The sequence below is a fragment of the Oxyura jamaicensis genome, chromosome 1 (genome assembly GCF_011077185.1).
Source record: "Oxyura jamaicensis isolate SHBP4307 breed ruddy duck chromosome 1, BPBGC_Ojam_1.0, whole genome shotgun sequence".
Taxonomy (NCBI): Eukaryota; Metazoa; Chordata; class Aves; order Anseriformes; family Anatidae; genus Oxyura; species Oxyura jamaicensis.
The window spans coordinates 92,988,884-92,998,443 of record NC_048893.1 but is presented as its reverse complement, the minus strand read 5'-3'; the positions used below and the strand labels follow the sequence as shown (position 1 = coordinate 92,998,443).

Here is a 9,560-nt window from a genome sequence, read left to right as displayed (position 1 = left end):
CAGTGCCTTTCTTAACAGGGGTCCTCTTCTGTGAAGAAACCAGGATAGTAACAGGCCCTCTTACCCCCTCCTCAGGCCCTCTTACACCCTCCTCAGGCTATAACATGTAACTGCATTGAAGGATTACGAACGACGTAAGGAAAGGTTTTGGTGTGCATGTGCTAGTTTCAGGGGACCTGGACTCCAGAGGATCAGCCTTTGTGCTCAGCCAGAAGGAGAGAGTGAAGGAATATTGAAAATGAGCTGACAAGTCCAAAAAAAGCAGAACTTCAGCTGAACCAACCCTGGTTTTGTAAAGTTTAGCCAAGTTGCACTGCTGCAGCTTCATTTAGGGTGGAATCAGTGATTCATACTCAGACTTTTTGCGAACAGGTTAAAAAAACAATAACAAACACAACAACAAAAATATCAAGCTAAGAAGTATCAGTAAGGCAAAGCAATTAAGGGGAGCCTCAACAATTAAAAAAAAAAAAATCAATCATTAGATATGATTTTGCTTACAACTGCCTATGCAGATTTTTAAAAATATCCCTAGTTTATCTTAAGAATAACTCACATTTGCTACAGGCAAAGAGCCACCATGTTATAGCTACTGTCATTCTAGCTTACCTTTATAGCCATCAGTTCACGTAACCATGGCCCTCAATACATTTCATTATTATTACCACCATCCAAGGCAGCACAGCATTTCTTTGACTGTAATTAAACAGATCATTTCCTTTTATTTAATACTGAAAAGCAATAAGATGTTATTAGCAGGTGGAAGTTTTAATGCCAGTTTATTAGTACCACTGACTTGGTGCCTGCTGATAGTTGCCGTGAAGGCCAAAAGGTTAACAAGAGTTGGCTGGGAGTAAGCAGTCACCAGGTGTTTTCCTTGTGGTTGATGGAGTAAAGCCAATTGAAATTATCAGTTTAAAAACTAGTCACTAACAACTCTCTGTTTAAACATGGAAACATTACTTTCACACACAAAAATAAATAAATAACTAAATAAAAATTGGGGAAAAAAAAAAAAAAAAAAAAAAGTCCTCTCTGTTGCTGCAATAATTTTCACATAATTTGTAACAATTAGAGCCAGCAGCAACCAGCTTTCCCTCAGACTTCAACAGCTTCCTCAGAAAACAGAAGTGCAAAGAAAGTGTAATACTTACATTACAATAATAATGATTTGTTCGGTAAAATAAAGTTTAACAGCTTTCTGAGTTTTGTGAGCAATATTTAAGGCACAGAACAGGTGTTAAATTTTTTTCTAGAGGACTTCTAATTACCTAACTCATATCAGTAAAGAGCTGTAATAAAATAACAAAAATCTGATTAAATATGAGGCAGGCAGCACAAATAATAAAAGAAATACACACAGTTGTTTTGGACTGAATACACTGGTATTTGGTCCAAAGGAAAGCAGATGGCAAACCGAACAGGTAAGCACCCCCTTTATCTTGCAAATCCTGTGGTTCTCTGATTACTCTTATTTATCTGAGGTACTTCAACACATCTGCAAAATTAAGCAGACAGAAGAGATGACAGATTTGTGTTGCAGAAACTCATTGTCAGGATAAGAAAAAACAATTACCATATGTACAACAGTGCCCTTAAAAAACACATCCATGAAAACCAAGTGATATTACCTGAGTTTCTAGGTTATTCCCTGTACTTCCTCCTGTGTAGGGCTGTACCCTAACCAGAGTTCACCAAAGCTGGAGTCCAGTCTGTTAGGGCAGTCCTTTTGAACATATGTTTATGTACATGTGGGCATGCACATATCTTTGTACGCATACCAGGTATACATTTTTATCAGTCTTTAGGCTGAATGGCCCTTTACCATGAAGCCACTAACAGGAATTGCCATACCTGTTTTCACTACTTATAACTTCATCTAATCTTCAAAAATATTTCAAGACTTCCTAAAGGCAGGGTGAAGTTCTCACTATACTGATGTCAAAAGTGGCTTTGATGAAGTCAGGATTTTACACTTGATAGTTAATTCTGAATAGAAAGAAAAATGTCCAGCTGGAGGATTTCTGTGCAACAAAAACATTCAAAACTGTTTTCCAGGTGAATTCTACTCCCCGAGGATGAGCTTTCTTTCTTTAGGGACGTGCCTTTCTACAGTTGCAAAGCATTTCAGGCAATCCATTAGAAAATCCTGATATTAAAGTGTTCAGCCTCATTCCCTGCCTGTCCATTCTACTGCATTTTCTGTTCAGAACCCTATCATTCTCATAGTGCTGCTAATGACAACAAAATGCTCTCTTCCCTGTAGAAATTTCAGAAGGATAAAGCTGAAGTATTCTGCAAGGACAAATGGTACATTAAAACGAGCCGTGGAATATATGGTAATCATGACACGAAGAAAACAACCTCTCCAGGCAACATATTCCCGTGTTTCTTCTAAGGTGAATATATATATATATATATAGGTATATAGGTATATATAGGTATATATATATATATATATATATATTTCTAATATCAAGTTTGAATTTTCCATGCCCCCACTTATGCCTGTTGTCTCTCATCCCATCCCTCCCACCAGATGGATGCAGGCTCCCTCCTGTCAGCCCACCCTTCTCCAGGCTGGACAAGTCCCGCTCTCGCAGCATCTCCTCCTGTCCCCATGTGCTCCAGCCCCTGACCAGCAGCGATCCACCGCTGTGCTCACTCAGCATCTCTGGTACCGGTGAGCCCCAAACCAGGCACGGTGCTCCAGGTGTGTCTCACCAGTGCCAAACAGCTAATCAGGGGAAGCTAATGTGTTCGACCTGCTGCCCATAGGGACCCCAGGTCTTTTTCTCTAAAGGTGTTCTCTGCTCTGGGCCCAGCTTGTACTTTGGCATGGGGCACCCCAGCCTGGGGGCTGGATGTGGGACTGACTTGTGCTGGACTGCTGGAGGTACCAGCCGGGCATCATTATCAACGTTTGAGAGATGCCACCAACAGTCAGCAGTGTCATTTTTTGATCAATTTGTGTCATTGATCACAACATTTTGAGTCAACCCAGCTTTCAACCACCTTATCATGTGCTTGTGCAGTTTGTATCGCACTGGTTTGTTTACAATACCAGAGATTATGCCAAAAGCCTTGCTAATGTCAAGGTAAACAACACAACTGCTCATCTCATTGTGGGAGGCATTTGGGCCAGACATGATTTGCCCTTGGTAAGTCTTCACTGGCTGTTTCCAATCACCTCATTCTTTGTGTGCCTGGAAACGGTTTCCCGGAGGATTTGCTCCATCATCTTCCCAGGACCTGAAGTGACCATGGCCTTTCCACCACAGTAGACAGCATCCTCCCAGTGACATTGGCCAGGTCTTCCACCTGGTAAGATGTAGCAGCCCTTCCTGTCTCATGCTCGTTTCAGCTGCTGCTAAATTTGGGTTTTGCCAGTTTTATCCCTGCACTTTCAGACAGCGTCTCTCCCAGGCTTCCTCCGAGGCAGCCCATGCCCATTTATACCTTCTGTGGACTTGCTTTGTGCCTCTCAGCTCGGTGAGTTCATTCATGATGACCTTCTGCCCATAGCAGAGGACCGTTCTGCTTCACGGACATAGGTCTTGAAGATCCTTTCCATAAACCAAGACAGCACCTTGTCTAGTCTGTCTGAGCAACACGGGAGGTTGCACTTGCATCCTTAGATGCAATTTAGGCACCATGAAGCCTAGGTTCTGTTGATTACAAATTTCCATTCAGGAGACAATCTAGAAATTTTATTTTATTTTAGAGTTTTTGCTTGCTGTTCAGGACCGGTAATACATTGAAATGCCCCAAATACCTAAATCTCACTTTAAGTCAAGAAGTAATGCCTCTCGCATCTTTCACTCGCCTCTGAAATCAGTAAAGCTTTTGTAACATTTTCCTCTACTTAGCAAATACAAGCAAGGCCATAGCCTTTGCCATCATAATTTCTATCATATATCCATCTCGTGGAGGAATCCCTTTTGCTCCTCAGTAAGCAACTTTTTGTTATTAAATTGGTTGAAATTCAGCAATAGCACAATACAATGCATTTTTATTAGCACGCTAGCCAAGAAATGATTCGAGAACATAACTGCTTTTCTGAACTGGATTTAAATTATCATCAATCATTCAATAAACTACAACAAGATTTCCCCTTCCTGCACATTTTGTCAAATGCTACTGCATGTTTTCCTGACTAAGGCCTATGGCAGCCAAAAGGCATCTCTGAGAAGACTACACTGTCGGACTTGGACATTCAGGACACGATATATGCTTTAAGAAATTAGATTGTGTTTGGAGTTTATCCCCCTCTCCCATTATTTCATTTTTCTTCAGTACTGCAGTCTTCACAAGAATGGCACATCATCATTTTTCAAAATGTATTTTGACGGACCGCTCAGGTAATCACAACAACCAGTTTTCGCAATTTACTGGCATATATATTTATTTTTCTCACTATTCCTTCATGTTCCTCTGCTCAGTTTTATCCACTTCTTTTTGATTTTTCCTTTAATGCAATCCAGCCCCATAATAGCCTTCTTTACATGCATATACAATTTCTGTTTCAATTGCCCCAGAATCCAATTGGCTGAGCAGTAATCCTGTAATTACTTTATGGAGACACACTGCTCTCCCAAGCTAATCCAGAAACACGTCTGCCTTCAGAACATTATCAATAACCAAAGCACATTTAAATGGGTACAGCCCTGGTGCAGGAAGATGCTAAAATGGTCAAACCTGTAACTATTCTACAGCTAAACAGAAGGCAGTGCAGTGCAGGAAGAGTAGTCTGAGGCCTTTGACAAGGCATTACCCTGCTGTAAAGTAATACTAGCTAATCTTAATCTAATGTCATGTCAGGACATATACAATAATCCTTCAGTAACCCTAATTGCTGTGTCATTTCAAGGCAAGGTATGATGTTTTTGTATCTTCTTCACACACACAAACACAAATCATTTATTGTTTGGAATTATTCAGTATTTTAGGTATATATATACTTCACTCACTTTCCTTGGGCATTTAAAGTTAGCGCCCAGACCTGTTTTAACTTAACTATTTAACTTAACTATTTGACAATAGTTAAGTATTGCTTATAGCTTAGTACAGGCTCACAATGTAACAGAAATAATGTTAAATAATATTGTACAAGCCATACAGGGTAGAAGAATGCATTCCAAAAAGTAACATTTGTGCATTTGTATCCTGTGACTAGACCATATCTGACTGCTTCATGAGAAAGCAGCTACACAAAGGCCTGGTCATACCAGTGATGAAAATCTTCTCTGTTTCCAGGTCAGGAGGAGGATGCATTTTGTTTTCCCCACGTCTTCCAGTCACCTTGTGCACATTTTTCAGTCCATTCAAGTTTCCCTGAAAAAAGCTAATTACATAGGTGAATGGTTTTCACTGTGGACATCTTAATTTCCAGCTCTTATGTGGTTCTCCACAGTGTCTGGAGGCTGCATGTTCTCATTGCATCTTCCAAGACAGGACAGGGACATGAAGAACTCGCTGGTGATGCAACAGGCAGGTCAGACACTGCCCAAGCCAGGAGCAGAGCACGTGCCAGTAGAGCTCATTCAGCTCCAGGAGCTCCTACAGGACCCAAGGTTCCCAGGTCAGAGATAACTGCTGCACATGCCATCATGGGACCACACAACTGAGCTTTGTGTCACAACATACACGGGGTACAGGGAAACAAAGTATATGTATACTGTATACAGGACCTCAATGTAGGAATTACCAGAACTATGGCCTTAGAGCCCCAGTGTTCTCTTACATGCTTGTAGTATCTCCTTTCTCATGGGAGTGTATGCACAAATTTTGTTTATGTGGAGAAAACAAAACAAAACAAAAACAAGTATTAACAGAGTATTTTAAAGCTGTATTTGTTTTTAAGACATTTTTATATCACTGTACAACCAGGGTGGGAGGTGGGACCTTCAAAAACAGTCAACAGAACTCTACTGTTGAAACAAAAGGTCTACATCTGCTCTTGTTAAGATTGGTGGCACTGGTCTCCTAGAGAAAATGGTTAGGCCAATTAGCTGAGTGATTTTAAACCCCTCCCCCTGCAGGACACAGGGAATGATGAACATCAGCAAGGATGAGTTAATTGAAAAGATGGGAAAAAAAAGGAAAAAAAATAAATCTTTCCAGACAAGCCTAATTACAATTTTGAAAACATTACCAAGTGTGCTAGGAAGGGAACATGTCAGTTTTAATATAGTTGGATCTCATTAATGAATTTGAAAGGGTGCTTCACAAACATCTTACATAAAAGAACTAGTTCAAGTAAGCCTGAATATGGATTTGAGGTACAGAAAGCCAACTAAAAGAGTATGGCCCAAAGGTAATAGTAAAGTTCAGTGGGGAATTTCCTTCATTTTTTAATATTTTCAAGAGAGAGAGATGGGGGGAGAGATTTAAGAGTTTAACAGCCCAGGTAAAGATGAAAGGGGAAAGAGCTGAGCAAGATCCAGAGTCAACATGGAAGATCAACCATGCAAGAAAATTAAGCAGCACACATGGTCTGTAAAGCTCTGTAAAGATGCAACTGTCATTTATATCATTCTACTCCTTGTCTTTTTTTGTCTCTTTCTACTGGTACATCTTGTCTTTTAGACAGTCTTGTCTTCAGAACAAGACTTGTTATTTTGCTATGTGCTTTATTCAGTGCTTAACAAAATAGGTCCCTGAATGGCTGAGATTCCTTACGGTATTACTTCAATATAAATGTTAAACAACAATATTATTGTTATGCAATATAGCTGATCCACATCAAGGGATTTGGAGTTGATTCATTCATCATTGTCAACCAGGCAGTTTAAATTCCATTCGAGCCCATAAGCAACAACCCAAGAATAATGTGATCACTTTTTAAGGGTATGAAGGGAAAAGGAGTCTTGGGAACAATTTGAAATGAAGGAAGTTCACTTAATAACTGAAGCCAAACTGGAGGTCAACAACTAGATTCATATTACTGTGCCTAACGGGCTGCATCTGTGAGTTGACCTGAGGTGCCATAGGACTTGTCTGCAGGACCCTTCTCAAACTGGTATTGGGTGTGTGCTTGGCATTCCTAGGAGGAAAACACCAGGGACAGAGCTCCCCACGTGCTCCTGGACCCACTACCATGTGCCTAAGTCATGATGCCACCGGAATAGAGCTGGAGAGACAAGATGAGAGTCATTCCCAAAGGTACACATGCAGTGCCACTTACCACAGTGGTTGGTAAGGTTTTGTAGGCTACTTGGAGCCCCCAAATGCTGGGTTTTGGTTACTTCATAGGCTGCTCCTGAGACCTTCCTGCTTTACAATCCAGCAACAGCCAACAGAACCAACACAGCAACTGAAGCATTGCCTTGCCAGACAGGACACCAGGAGACAATAACTAATTCAGGCATAAAATACTGAGCTTGGTAGTGGACTGGCTGATTCCACAGCCATCCTGCAGATTAAGATGGGAAGCATTCAAAGAACACTTCCCTGAGACCAAAGACTTACTGTGCTGTTTGGACACCCTTTCTAGACTCACAGTAAAGCTTCTGGGCTCTACTGATCTCAACACTACACATTCTCCCCTGCAAGCTTGAATATAACTAAGCTGTTCTTTTGCATCTTTCCATCATTTCCAACTTGAGTAATGTTTCTGGGAGTCCCTCTACTTTACCCAGTCATCATACTTCTATCTGAAGTGACATGTCAACCATCAAACTCAAATGCATCAAACTGCACTAAGCTCCTATGCAAATACCAGTTCTGAAACTTAATTACAGGTTCCAGGTATTCTTAAGCAAGAGCACAGAACTTGATAAGGCTCCAGTTTCACTTGAGATCTCATCTATATATTCATCAAGCAACACAGTGCAGACCTCAACATGGATTACCCAATGACAAATACCACAATGAAACTTAGTTCCTATGCTTGACTGAGTATTTTGAAGTAGTACCAGAGAGAAGCCTATTAGGAATATATCTTTTCTTTGGATACAAATTAATGGGACTATCTTCATATGGCAGCCAGGGACCCAAGGCAATTTAATTGGGTAAGATGTAAAACCAAGGTCTTGACCATCTGTGTTCAGTGAAAACCCTGAGGGATTTTTACAAGATTGAGCATTTGGCCCGTGTTTTGTCCAAATGCCAAATTAGATAAAATCCTGAGCATGTGATTTGCACTGCATATCTCATTTGGAAAACTATTTTGACTGCAATCCAGGCCATATATATATATGCACACACATATACATACGCAAAAGCTGGTGGATTTTATTTTATTACAAAATTATTTACAAGGAAAAGCATGACAAACGCAGATTGAGATACCTACAAGGAATTAGGATGTCATTTTCAAAACTAATTTTTAATGACAGTTAACTGTAAAAAATAAAGTTAGAAAAGGCATATTTAAAAGCATGAATTCAAACCAGGGTGTTTGCTCTATAAGATACAATGAATTGGATGGAGGAAAGCATATTTATTTCTTTAAAAAGGAAAAAAAAAATCTCTCTACAGGGACAGTTTTTTTTTTTTTCCTTCCCCATTTTAAGTAACAGCTGTGGGGTCAACAAACATTCCCCACAGAAAAATATTTTCTTTTATTTCTAATTGCTGTACTTGCTCACTGGTTGCTTTCACTTAGGAAAGTGCAGCAGCTAAGCACTCAGCAGGCCGTGAACTCCTGCATCTCTCACGTTGCGTGACTGGGTACCCAAGGGCAGGAAAACAACCCTCTCAGATGCCTAACAAATGCACTCAACTTGAAAGAGGCATGGGTGCTGCCACGTCGGCCTCTGATTATGCTCGCCAGCTATGGGGCAGGAGGAGGAGAAGAGAGAAAAGCACCGGGAGAGGGAACGGGAGCAAGGCAGAACATGCCGTACCATAACTCGGTGTCACAAGGAATGCAGGGTTTGTTTACTAACTAGGATGTCAAATGCTTTTTTGAAGCTTGGGAATTTTCATATTCACTTCAGGGATCTGACTGCATTTTGTCTTACAAGTGAGGAACTTGCTGAGGGTGTGTTTTTTTGTGTGTTTTTGTTTATTTTTTTTTGTCCTTCATTTTGCTGATGTGCTTAACAACAGAAGTACATGCATGAAATTGTGATTAACAAAGGCACAAAGAGGCCTAAGGGAATTCTCCCAATGGCCACACACAACCTCTGCATGTTTTGGATGGCAATGTAGGGAGCTGGCCCCCACAAGATGGGTATCGGGGCTGGGATATCCCCCTCCCTTGCCACTATAAGAGGTGAACTGGAAATGAAGTGATTCAATCCTTCTGGTGAGGAGGGTTTTAAAGCTACTGGGTGATGGTGGGAAGTGGAGAACAGCAATATAAAGATAGCCAGCTCCCAGCAATTAGCTTAACATTTGAAAATTCCAGTCCAATTCTTCCTTCAGTTTCAGGTGCCCTTCCTTATCCTTGTCAAGCCAGGTAACACATACTGTGTGGAAACTGAATGGAAAATTGAGGGCTTCCTTAGAGTCACCTCTACAAATATCCTGATAACTATTTTCTATATTCATCTCGTTGTTGTCCTCTAATATTTGCAGCACAGCAAAATGCAAGAACCCACAAAGCTTACTAC

The 9,560-nt window shown here is 40.7% G+C and overlaps 1 long non-coding RNA gene across 2 annotated transcripts in view; it reads right to left on the bottom strand.

The window, feature by feature from the left end:
* LOC118160469 overlaps positions 1–721 on the bottom strand; it is a 35,255-nt gene extending 34,534 nt beyond the window's left edge. The window contains exon 1 of one of the 2 annotated variants that reach the window (XR_004747520.1): positions 610–721. This is a non-coding gene — a long non-coding RNA (uncharacterized LOC118160469). The remainder of the gene's footprint in view (positions 1–609) is intronic. The other variant, XR_004747519.1, reaches the window with a different exon arrangement.
* Between the last annotated feature and the right edge of the window lie 8,839 nt (positions 722–9,560).